This window comes from Rhyacophila brunnea, unplaced genomic scaffold (genome assembly GCF_057557595.1).
Source record: "Rhyacophila brunnea isolate RB1 unplaced genomic scaffold, BYU_Rbru_1.0 scaffold_8, whole genome shotgun sequence".
Taxonomy (NCBI): domain Eukaryota; kingdom Metazoa; phylum Arthropoda; class Insecta; order Trichoptera; family Rhyacophilidae; genus Rhyacophila; species Rhyacophila brunnea.
In genome coordinates, this window is record NW_028233350.1 from 11,857,802 (window position 1) to 11,872,202 (window position 14,401).

Here is a 14,401-nt window from a genome sequence, read left to right on the forward strand (position 1 = left end):
CCCAAGAGGTAGATAACGTTAGAAAGTAAGACGTAAATGCCACTGGATTGTCGATACAGTTAAGTTCTGCGGAAACATATTGCACCGCAAAGCCTAGAGAGGCTTTTATCCAGCAGTGGATTTATCTATTCTGATGATTACACATTTTATAAAATAAACAATGCCATTCCATTACATAAAAACATATTTAACGAGTACCATTTAAATAGATACGTTTCTTTAATTCACCCTGATACACTCCAGCATCGGGGAATAGGCCAAACACAAACCACGCCATTTTCCTTAATCCATCGTTACGTCTCGATCTTATACCTAATTATTTATTGTTTACTTTTCTTTTACAAGCGTTTACCTACATTTTTAATTACCACATTACACACAAATATAATATTAGCATTATACGTGTTATCTTAACTACATAAATAAGATATGGTATTTGATGATAGTTTTAAAATCTTAAATAATCTTGTAAATATCTAATTTGGCAACGAAACAAGGAAAATTAGCGCGCACAATAGACATAGCATCCTTATTAAAAACATAATATACCTACACAAAGACAAAAGATTCTGAGAACAATAAATCGGCGATGATGTAACAGTCTAACCATAACAAATTGCAGGCTAAGTACCTACCTATATTGCGAATAATGACTGACAACACTATAAACAATGATTTTCCCCTAATAAAAGTGTATGTCAAATTAATTTGAAATTTCGCGCCACTATTAAATTTCATGTTGGTGTCAAACTCGGAAGTTGTCATTTTGTTTGAGCCAAATTCGGGTGATAAAAATCTGTGTAATCTCAACAACAATGAAAATTTTAAAATGTGTCTTTCCGCGATATCTTAGCGCATCAGTGTTAGGTAATTAATATAATAAGTTTATTATTTTGAAGATTGTAGTTATATTATAACAGAGAGTAAGATGTACGGATACCATGTAATCCCATTTGCTAAACGTAGGCGGGATTTATCGTATCGTATCCGTTTGTCTCACTCGACAACCCTCGTGCTGTTTCTTCTTACCTACCCGAACCTTTATTACAATGTGGTAATTTATATTTGTTAGTCCTTCACTAAACGACGAAATTAAAATTATTATTGTAAGAGTTAACAGATGCTATAATGGTATTCATAGGCACTCTAAATCATTATACTATCAAAAAATTAAAAATCCCGCCTTTATAAAATACTTTTAACACCAGTATCATCCTACAGATCAGAGACGTGGGCATTAATTAACTCTCAGTGGTTCTTAGAAACGACAGATGTTTAATGAGCGGATTCTTGTAAAATATCTTTGGCATAATCCGCAAGCATTGATGTCACTTTAATATTATGAACTTAATAAGCTCTTTGATGAGTTTTACGTCGACAAATAATTTATCAAAACTCAAAGTCAACGTGACACGTATGGATGGATGAAAAATGCGCTGGAAGTGCTGGAAGACCGTGACTTTAGTGACTTGATGGCATATAAACACACATGTGAGCTTTAAGAATGATTGACGAAATGTGTCTAGAATAAAGGAATTTGCTTGATGCTGAGTTTCAACCCCGTTTTAATGTCAGAGAAGAAGCATTTCCATTAACCTCTTGTATAAGAAATACTAGTAAATATATTTATTAAATAAAAAAAAAGACAAAATTCATTAAGAGTCCAACGAATTAAAATGTGCCTGACAGTGGTTGGAATACTTATTGTATAGCAGTAGGTATATATTAGAGCTTGTGATTTCTCGACGATTTTTAATTCTAGAGATTTAAGAATAATTAAATTATTTAAGAATATTTGATTCAGGAAAATTCGAGATTGGTTTATTGATTTCTCAAAATTTCAAGAAAAAATAATCAAAGTGGAAATTTGTGTGAATTTCGTTCAAAAATAAATTGTCCATCCAGATTCAAAGCTGAGATCTTTTTTTATACCTTCCGACAAAAAGAATCGGTCGTGAATAAGCGAAATTAATATTCGTTTTTTTCACTCGGCCAAAAACCCGACGACTTTACAGGTGTTTTGCAAGTTGAACAAGACCTTTTTTCTCTTTGTCGGCAATACTGTTTTTGAATCTATGATAAGAATCCAAGAAATTCTTGTGATTCCCATTGATGATTTCTCGGCAAATGATAATCTCGAAAATTTTGGAAAAATATCTTGTATAATTTGAAACGCAAATCAGCTTTCACGTTATTTCTCGAGAATTTTCGAGACGAGAAATCTCAACCACAAATTCTAAGCAGAACTTTTTTTAAATTTATTCATTTTGATACCTAATACATACACATTATATACTTATAATTAGTTCATAACACGGATATTTAGTAAATAATTCAGGAAAAAATACAGTGTGATAGTGAGGAGTATATCGAGTGAATTAAACAGACCATATTTAAGAAACTATGAAAAACTGTACCTACATCTAAATTCACCCCACATGAAATATGTCGATATCCGAATGAATTTCGTTGAACACATCTGTTGCATTTTCCAATTAACTGCGGGTTACTTCTACTTTTAGCGAGGATAAACAACTTATGCTTCCGATTTTTCAGATAGTTATCAGGTACCTACACTAAAATTAACAATAGCAAGAACGGAATTATCTAAAGAGTGTATATAAGATACATTAGAATATATTGTTCTGTGGTATTGCTCTGTGGTATGGATCAATTCAAATTAGGATGTTCATTTCTTGTTCAAAATTAAAACATGCTTTTGACAAATCCTTTGTGGTTAACGGTCGGCTGCTGAGTATGTAATTCTGGTCTCATGTCATTTATCAAATTTTATGTTGCAGGTGTCCATAACTTGTTATTATAATACGTCCACAGCATATATTTTTACGCAGGACTTGAAATGAACCGGAGCGCCGTTCCGGTTCATAAGATTCCCAAAATTATTGCTATGTCTCGTGGAAAAAATAATTTGACTGTCAGAGCTAAATAGGCCATATAACAAACAATCTAACACTAAATAACTAGTTTAGTATTTTCGGAAAATTATCGAGCGCTACAGTTAGTAAAATTTTCCATTTCAAGCGCTGTTTTTAGTTCAACAATATTTTTAGTCCAATGTCGAAAATATCCTAAATTAATTTGTGTAGCCTTATATGTATCTAGAGATGGACCTTAAATCGAAATTGCACCATAATTAATAAAATCGTCAAATTCTATTAAGCCTTTGCTTGTACTGTTATAATTATTGCCATAGATTTAATATAACTAATATTGTATAGTATAATCAGATCTAAGTAGGTACAACATAGTTCCATGAAAACTTTCTCATATAGGTACCTTCTAAATAATGACTATGTTTGTATCTAACTCTTACTTACATAGTTAGGTACTGAATAAAATAAATCTGTAGCCTTCGGCCGATTCATAAACACCTCTTTATGGAGGCTGAATATTATCATTTTGTTGTCGGCTCGCGTCGATTCTTTCGCGCACAATGGTTTATTCGTTTATTGCATAACAGCTTCCTGCTTTTGCCGTGCAATCTGCTCTCTTTGCGAGGTGTGCTATGAGCCCGTGAGGTCTGCGCAGTGTGCCACTACTGCCAGTACAATATTCCATAATAATAGTCACGCATAATTTTAACAGCATTCTCCACTTTTGCGGTAACTGGCAACACTCGGTGTGGTAATGGAGGTATTTTCTGCAGTGCCGTACCACACTAAATTTGCAGAATAAAATTTTTGTAAGTACTTACCATAATTTATTCAAAGTTTAAAACAGCCGTGTCCATAGAAATTGATACACGTATTCTGATACATAAATTTGGCTTAACCACAAAATTGTATCTATTTACAGTTTAATATATTAATTATTATTTCATATGCATATGAATTTCCGATTTTTCCTTTTTTCCAATCAGCGGGGCTAGTTATTTTCAAATATTAGTAACAATACAGACAGGTGAACAATTTTTGTCATAGTTCTTGCATTGTATTAGGAGTACCTATATTATATTAGAAGACTACATAGATTCGCACTTATAGTAGTAATTGCATTGCATTTGGTACATTCTTGAATTAAAATTATTTTTATTTTATTTTTATCACGGTAACCATTAAATATTTATTATCTTCTTCTTCTTCTTAGAATTAAGTCTTATTCATTTGTTCATGATATTACCAATATGGACGTTTATATTGTTTATAGTAATTTCCATGTCTACATGATAAAATTTAAATATAATAAGTTGCATTCATTGAAGGAAAATAGTAAAATGTATCATCACCACGCATCGACGATGCCATGCATATTATAATGTTCCTATCCACTTAAGCGCGCCACTGAATGTTGGCAATTCGGCAAACAAGCGTTATTCCATTTTCAAATGAATAAAGTGATCCATAGTTAATTTATGCGTAACATAGACAATGAACTGATGTTTAATTCACAGATGAGATTTCATTGGACTCATTAAAAACGGGCCGACAACTTTGACTATTATTACTGTAATCAAAGGTTATTGTGTTTAACTGAATATTAGATATTAATACGAATGATTTATTCATGAGTTTACTTCCTTTTATTTTATTCCCCTGATGTTATATAATAAATTATTGCTCAGGTAATTTATAAACATACAACAATAAAGATCTAGTAAGATACAAAATATACCTACCTATGTATACATAATTTATTCAAAAGTATACTGCGTTGTTAATTCTAATAACTTAACTCGTCTACAAGGTTCGGAAGTTATTTTTGCTTTCTATAGCTTTATAATTAATACTCCTTACGAAAAATATTAATATTGCTACCAACGTTTTAACAATTTTCGAAAAACCCTTTCATATAATACGTTTATAGCCAGACAAAATTTACTTAGACATCCAATGATACCCAAGAGGTAGAAGACGTCCGAAAGATCTAGAGGCAGTTGGAACGACGTAATAGTTGAGGTCTGCAGCGCCACGCACATGACTGAAATAAATGTAATCAGCTTTAAGAGACCTTCATCATCAGTAGGTGCTTAGATTGATGATGATTATTATAGTGTGTAGTCAGGTGTTGGCAACTTTTTCTAAACGGCTGAATCTGAAATTGGTTTCGATCATCGTTGCAAATTATGTGATTCTACTATTACATTACATTGTATTTTATTTTAATAAATAAAAATATATCTTTTTCAGTTAGCTAAAGTGCATATCTACACAAATATGAGAGTTTGTATATGCATAACTGTCTCCTAATTACCCAATACGAAATTAAGGTTATTTTCCACTTCGTTTCATCATTACACAGAGTGACTCCAAGAGAATTTTGAATAATTCACGATTGAACAAGTTTAACCAGTGGATATATGAGTTTTTTTGAATGATTTTACACACTGCGTATGGGTAGTTCCCTCAATTCTCTTATACCAAGATTTCGTCGCACGGTACATAGCTCTTTTCTACACCTTAACTCACAGCTTTGACAATAATTGTAAACTAAAATATAAAATTTCTCACCAAGAACTTATGAAGGCTTCATAATGGATATATTTAATAAAAGATCATGAACTATTATTAACTATAAAGTGAAAGCTGAATCTCTTGAAAAGAATAATACCTATAGTAAATTTTGCAACCATTATCCGAAGTGTCTCTAATCAACTTTAGATTAATTTCGTAAATTAAATGAGCGACTTATTTTTTTACATAGATAGTATTCATTGATTCTTTGAGAGTGTTAAGACACTGGTAGTTATAAAAAATACAATGTGATTAATTTTAGTTAAGCCGTGTAATGCTTTAGTCACCGAGTCGGATTTTGAAAACGTTGACTTTACTATTATCACGAGCGCGTCGACTCTTCACGGTGTTTGATTCAGAAGATGAGATATTATTTTAACAAACAGGTAGGAGATACTCCTCGAAGCGAGATATCCGGAAACTGGTAATGTACTAATTTAATGGAAGGTGAATATACACCCACGTTGGCCGCGTGACTTAAGCGTTGGCATATAGCGTCGTGAGTCCCGGGTTCAAATCCTGGGTCTGACAAATATACATATTGTTTTTAAATTTGTGTATGAGTCAGAGTATGGACCTAATAAGTTGAGCAAGTGGCTGACATCCATTTCTCGTAAAAACAACAAACATCTGTTAATACAAACCTCTACTCTGTGGAGGCCCATAATATGATCTTATTAGGATCGAACATGGTTGAAAGAAAGAAAGAATTATTGAAATTATATCGTATTGAAACTGTCCTTTAAAAACAGTAGTTGTTTTGTTTATTTACAATAAGACACATTGAGCACATAACAAATTATATTAATTCAAGACGTTCACAACATGACATTTAGAATAAAATGTACAAGTAAATCAACTTGAGAAAAAACGAGGTAGTGAAAAAAAACAAAGCCAAAATAATTTTATAGAAAAGAAATAAAATAAAAAAACAATAATTCAAAAAAAATACATATTAAAGATAAAATAGAATTTTAAAAGCAAAATACATGATGGATCGCTAAAAATGTCTACATCTCTAGGGAGTGTATTGACCAGCCGCATAGCCCTCGCTATTGGTGCCTGGTGAGCCTGACATAAGGAAACAGCTTTCATCCAAAATAGGTCATGGCTGCGAACACGCATGTAATTGACAAGTACATAAAAATTCAAATTTTCCATAATCTCGAGATTGGAAACTATAACACGTGAGAACAGGGGAAAATGCTTTAAGAGTAGAAGTGACCGACGAGCTTCAAGAGAACGAAAGGCGAGCATGCCTTGAAGAAAGTTAGTCGTATAAATACCAATGTGCCGAAAAAATAAAAAATCATAACACATAGGTACGAATAAATCAAGGCCGACTTATTATACTATACCCACGGGACATTACCTACAGGAAAGGAGAAAACTTCACACAACTAACATTCTTATACTTTAAATATCTTTTTTATATTACCATCATCATCATCAGCCGGGGTCGATCCACTGCTGGACGAAGGCCTCCCCTCGCTATCTCCACTCTTCTCCATCCCTACTTCTTTGCTGCTACGTACCTTCATCTGCTGGATTTTACGGGCTCGTTTATCCAGCGGGGTTTATGGCGTCCCTGTGGGTATTTTATGCCCATTGGGTACCAATGTATGACGGCATTTGTCCATTTAACAATATACCTACCTATAAATAAACTAAACGGTCAAATAATAATAAATAAACGAGTATTTTTTATAAAATAGGTAGTTCATTGCTAAAAGTAGGATATAAAACTATATTATGATTGAAAAACTTTTTATTTTAAAAATTAAGTAGATATTTCTTTTATTTATCAATTATTTTTATATGAGATTCAATTCAATATATTATATATATCAGTTTTAAGTACTTATTGAATAAGTATAAGCCAAATTCGGCAAAGTTCTGTAAACATCAAAATAAGGACCTCTGAACCCGCCCAGAAAAAGCCCTGCGCTACTTGGAATACAAGGGACATTTTTTTCTGGTCACCAAATAATATGTTGTTGGCTACATATCTGCCATATTCTAGCTGCATATCTCAGAGGACCATCGCACTTACAAACTTTAATGCACAGCCGTACTATAATAAAATTATAGTACAATATTATAATTATTGATTATGAGAAAATACTAAAATTTTGATAAGATCGAAACGAAAAATGTTCATTCACTGTTGTATTTTCAAAAAGACAATTAGTTTGTAATAAAATCAGTACTGATAGATGTGGCAACACTTCTGTACTATGACGGCAGTTTAATGTTAAAACGACCTATGGCGATCCTGTGCACGCTTGCATATTTTTCTATCAATCAGTTAAGTACTAATAAATTAATATATGACTAATAGAGATCGATGTTAGTGACTCGGGGTTCTCCTTTCAGCATCTTTAGACATCAAACAACTATTGAATAAAACCAAAAATTTGTTGTTTGAAGTTTGTGTTTTTTCCTTATTTCAAAAGATATACAACCAAAAACCAATGGGGTAATAAAATAATTATGGTATACTCATTATATTTAATATTTAATTTGATAACTAGCAGGTAGGTACTCACCAATGCATAGTTAGTGAATGAAATCTTCGTACGCCTTTTATACATTGTACTGCTTCAAAGAAAAATCTTTTTGGGTATGTTAGGAAACGATAAAATTATGTATATGGTATTATTAGTCGTCATTGTAATAAACAAAAATTTTGGCCTTGAAATCAAATTTTTATTATTAATATCTTTAAAAAAGAGTAGATACTTTAGATTCATCTAAAAGATAATAAAATTTGAATGTAAATAAAATTTTTAATAATGCAATACCATGATAACATCTTACTTAAATAGTATAGGTAGGCATTTTTTTGTGTTTGCAAACTCATACATCAACATGTAATAATAATTATATACTCCCACGTTGTAATGCACGTCTCATAAAGATCTTCACAGTGATGATCATGTACGCCTTCGAGGCCTTTATACAGGAAAATGATTTGACAACATATCGAAAATTCAAATATAGTTGCTTAAAAAAAATCAATGATATGAGACCCTTTGTAACGATAATACATAACAACATAAATTCAACGATATAAGACCACAAGTAAAAATCGTTTCTTCAAATAATTTAAATATATAATACCATAGAAGCGTTCAATAAGTTTATCTTTTAGAAACTACGCATTTTCCCACTAATTACAACGAAAATTATTATATTAATTTGCTATCACTCACTGCTAATTATTAACTGTCAGAATACTATGTGAGTTCAATTGTTTCCTTTAAGTCACTATAAACAAAACAACAGACTTCTACATTATTTGCAGTATTTTCAAGTATCGAATTTGAGATCTTAGACAATAATAACGTAGGTAGGTATAGTAAACACGTGTGAAATTATTATCTAGGAGGTTTTGCAACAGTTTTTTTACGAGACGTTTTCAGAGATACATAATTTTCAAAATAGTCTTTCCTATCCGACACCATTCTTACTTATTTATACCTTTTCGTCAATCTGTCTCAAATTAATTGTAATGTCGTCTAATAATTTCTATATGCTCGTAGTAGGTACTGCACTGTAAACACCTGTCTAGCTATTATGATAGACCCGATTAAAATAAACGAATCCTTTATTTACGTGTCAGTTTATTTTTCAAATTTAGAATTATGTGTATATTTTCTCTCACCTTATCCCTTTTGATACTTCTCTTCTCCATTTCTCGCTCTCTAATACACATTTAGATTAAGATAAATCAAGACAAATGTATAATGTAATATTTTTTTATTATCTATAAAACCACAATGCAAATAAATAAAAAAATGTGATATCATTAAAATAATAGGCGCATCGGTTACAGAAAATCTATCGCTTGTATTTTTAAACGTATAATTATTACTCAAATTCTTGCCACACTTCTTGCTTATTCAATGAACATTTTCGAGGTTTTGTTTTTTTAACTTGTGCAACATTGCATTATAGATAAATAACATGTATGTATATGTGTTCAATATTACACACATTATCTAGAATTATACACTTTATGCCTGCAATAATAGATAATAATAGTAAATTCTAAGGTGTTTATCGAGCTGGCATTCAACGGCCAATATTTACATCATAATTACTATAAAATCATTGGTAAATGAAGCAATTAAATAGTATTAGAAAAATAAACACATACATGCATGATAATAATAATATATCATTATTTTTATTGTGTAAAATATTTTTAACACCTAGTTTTACGACTAACAACTTCATATTATCCACTATTAATAAGGTGTAGATAGATTATTTGAATTTTTAAATATTAAGTATATTACCCATACATATAAAGGTAATACGTTGATCCTGAAGGCAAGTAATGTCTTTGAAATATGATGTTGCCTTCGAATGTTTCAATTATTTCTTTGGATAGAATACGGAATGGGCCATTTAGTTGGGTATCCAGAAATTCCAAATATATTATTATAGAAAAACGGATGATTTTTTTATCACAAATTTTACAGGAGTGGGTTGTTCATTTTGCAGAGTTTATGATAAGTTTCCCAAGTAAAGATGGGCAATGGTTTTACCAGTGTCTTGTAAAGTGTCGTGGAGTAGTTTTTATAGCAATAAGACATTCGATCAGATTTAATTATTTTATTTTATATGAATAGCAAAATGTGAATCAAATTGTTAAAACTTCCCTGGACCGAACCAATCAGTCATCCAGAGACTTAAAATAATGGAATGGCTGTTGACAATTAAAATATTTAAGATATAGTATATGAATTTTTATATTTATAATGCTCGTCTTAGATCGTAGAACATGTAGATGCTTGAGGTTTTAGGTGGTGTCTACAAGAAGGTAAAATGACCAAGTGAAACAGTTTACTGAAGGCACCCTTAACTCTTCCGTGAGAGAAACAGAAGATTATTAAAGTCGCAAAATCTTGATCAATCAAAAGATGACTGCATTTAAATGTGGTCACGATTTTTACCTGTAATTGAATATCTGAAAATATAAAGTTGGGAAATTTAGATAATTGGTGACTTTATCCAATTGCTTCGAGTGTTGATATATTCCACTTTATATATTTTATAAATTCTTAAAATATCTTTGAACTTCTATAGATGTATAATTATTGTATTGTCACTGCTTGTGTATGTTTATATTATGTTCTCTTTTTATATTTTCATTTTTATCGCTTTTATTACTTTTTTCTTCTTCTTTATAATATTTTTTCATGTCATGTTGTGAACGTCTTAAACTTATAATTTGTAATGTCCACAATATGGTAAAAATAAATAAATTGAAACTAAAATTGAAATGTGTTGACCAGTAAATGTAAATTATGTTAAAAATAACTAACTTTTAATAATACAGACATTTTGGAATTATTTGCATCTTATGTAGATTTTTATCCATCTCTGTACAATACATCAACTATAAAATAAATAAATTATAAAATACTCTGGATTTATAACATAACTGCGGTAAATTCATCGTAAGCCTCCTTCGGGTTATGGCAGCGCTCGAAATGGAAAAGTTTACGAACCGGAGCGCTCGAAAATTTTCTGAGGATATTAACATGGTTATCAAATTTTATGTGTATTTTATAAACATTAGTGTGCTAGATTTTTTGTTACATGGCATATCTAGCTCAGACGCTCAAATTATTTTATCCACGAGATAGAGCTATAACTTTACAGATGTCACGAACCGGAACGGCGCTCCGGTTTGCTCCAGTCCATTTCGAGCCCTGGGTTATGGTATGGTGGTTGCATTGATTCAATGACGTATATTATTTCGGTATACATTTTCTTGTTATTGGTAAGTTTGATTTTTATTTCTACTATTTTTTAATTTAATCATTTTTATGTGGTATAAATTACTTTATATAATTTACCAATAGTATACTAGATGGTTTCAGAATAGTGTGAAACTCAATTAAGGTATTATTAGCGTCTAACACAATGCTACTAATAATATTTGTACTATATAATTTGAGTGTTGAAACAGTAATAAAATTTGTTTGATAACCAGTGATGACTGACGAGAGCTTGCGCAATAAATTTATAGTATAATACAGCAAACCAGGAAACTTTAAAAAATGAGCGAAATCGTCCAATATAAATATTTTTTATGTAATAGATAAACGCTGCTCAATGCTCATTAAAGCGTTACGGCATTATGTGAAAAAAATATTTATTTATTTTCTATTGTTTTCGAATTTTAAGTAGAAATAAATTATTAAAAATAAAGTCAGTGCGCGTCATCTTATTGAAAAAAATATGTAACAAAGTAATGAAATAAATTACACCAAAACATACGTAGGTACGTGCACTTTCTCTTCTAATTAGATACACTCTTGTAATTTTATCGTCCAAATCCAAGTACTTACTTGTAAACAAACCTAAATGTATTATAGTGACCTCGTATTCCAGGAACGAAGAAAACACTTAGATAATAAGCTAATACAGATTGGCGCGATACCAATGGTTATACGGGTTCAAATCCCGTCGAGTGTTGTATTTTTTTTAAATTTGTTTTTTTCTAGTGGGTATCTGAGGTGTTTTCAAGTTATGTATGTACAATATAATATGGAATGTAACATTCTCAAAATCTTGTAAATTATTCATTGAATGAAGGAAATGGTTTATTAAAAATTGTTAGCAAGTTCAAGTAGACATTATAATTAAAATATTTGGCGAGAGCTGGGCGTCGGTTAGTAATTAAGGTAATTAATATTCCTTGATTTAATGCACAAAAACCGATAATCAATAATAACGCAATTTGATAAGCATTTTATGTATGACCTATTAGTTTAAATTGTCGTAAGTAGATATGAAGCTCGTAGCATAATTGGTTAATGCACAGATTGGCGCGACACGCGATTTTTTATAGCCTCGTGCCTAGTGCCTTTTTATGAAGCAATTGATTTTTTTGAAGAACATTTTGACTATTTTCATGATACTTATAGGCACAAAATATATATTTTTTAATTCTTGTCATTCTATTTTTTTATGTTATAATATGTATTTCAAAACTAATTGGATCAATATTGATGAAACTTTCATGGCTTATACATAGATTATTTACGAGCACCAATTTTTATATATATATATCTCCGAAGTTAAAGATAAAAAATTCTCAAAAATAATGAATTCGCAACCATTTATTACAAATTGCAACCTAAGTAGGTGGTCAGATAGCAGCTGTGGAACTATGAGGTGGAATACAGATAAAGAGGCGCATATTTCTGCCTAAGTTCTGTCAATCTCGCAGGCTCACTCGAACTCTCAATAAAGTGTGATACTGACGTATGTGTCTAAAGGTACTGACTGGATATCCACAGAAATGGAACGGCTGGATAGGGTATGTGTGCTTAAATTAATTTGGATAAAAACCAATATATTTCTTCTTGTCTACTTTTCCCCCCTATTTGCTGCGGACGAAGTAATTTGAAATAAACTAGAGTTTGACTTTTTTTAATCTGACAAATTAATTTGTATAATGAAACATAATATGGCACGAGACGATAGAAATATATACATATATACACAAAGATTGCCCCATTTTATATCTTCGCCGATATTTTTTTTATGTTGGTTAGCATGGAACCGAGGTATATAAAGCTATTAATATACTCGATGAAGTTAACTGTTGATTTGAAGATTTAATTTAATGACATGTCGTAATTAAATTGTCTTTTATAGTGTAATTTCTGATAATCTATTCAAATTAAAACTCATCCGAATAGTTAATTAGCTTGATTTAGAACTATAGATTCATTCAAATTTAAATTCTCATTCGGCCTACTTTTAGATTGAATATATTTTGTTTAATTGGTGCAGAAACATGAGCAATTCTCTTTCGTCAGAAAATTTCTTTTTTATTTATAAAGAATTAAATAAAGCTCTAGATGGTAGATATTAAAATATTATTTTTTACAATGTATTTAAGCAAGTAAAGGTTCAGTGATAACCTAAATATTATTAGACATAGTATAATGTTAAAACGGGTACATAGTATTATTTATTAAAACAACATGGTGGCCACAACATGAAATTTAAGTTAGAAATTCAAACAAAAATAAAAATAAATAGCTATCAAATATACAAAATAATACCTTCACAAAAGAGAAGATAAAAAACATAATAAAATTAAATTTTATAAACAAAATGCATAGCACATCACTGAAAATGTCTATGTTTCTGATGAGCGTATTGACTAGTCTCATACTCTTTGCTAATGGTGCCTGATAAGCATGACAAGAAGAAACAGTTCTGACCCAAAAGAGATCATGGATGCTACTAGATAATTGACGGGCCCATAAGAATTAAAATTCTTTAGGACGTCAGGATTGGAAACCATCGCTTGTGTGAAAAACGAGCATGCATTGAAGAATGGCAGTCGGAAAATAATCGGTTGACGAATTATCGAAAGTAAAGTAAGTACATTGATTTAATTCACATTAATATGTGTGTAAATTTAGTGTCTTTTCAATCGTGTCCGGAAATTTGTACGTATGCAGTTCGCCGTATCAAACTTCACCGTGAAATGTTGTATCGGAAATATGGTCGTATATTAAAGAACGTCCAACCTCTATGGGTCGTAATAGTACTGAGATAAAATTCAAGTCTAAATAAAACACGGTTCTTGTCGGCTTACAGGAGGCCAGCGGCAAACAAATTTTGAAAACAGCCGATATACTGGATTATTTGTTAGGTTAGGTTTGGTTAAGTTTGGTTAAGTTAGGTTGTCATTCTTGAATTCATGAATTTTTCCAAAATCGGCTATGAAATACGAGATCCCCGTATAGTATAGCGCAAAACTTTCCGATAAGACAGCTCACGGTGAAATGTAATACGTAGGTACAATTTACATGTAACCGGAATATTAATTTATTTATATGAAGGTTTCTGGAATAAATTCATGAATAGTGAAGCGATTCTATTTAAAT

General features: G+C 30.9%; 1 protein-coding gene across 4 annotated transcripts in view; it reads left to right on the forward strand.

The window, feature by feature from the left end:
* LOC147063915 (uncharacterized) overlaps window positions 1-14,401 on the forward strand; it is a 208,594-nt gene that overhangs the window by 64,730 nt on the left and 129,463 nt on the right. The window lies entirely within an intron of this gene.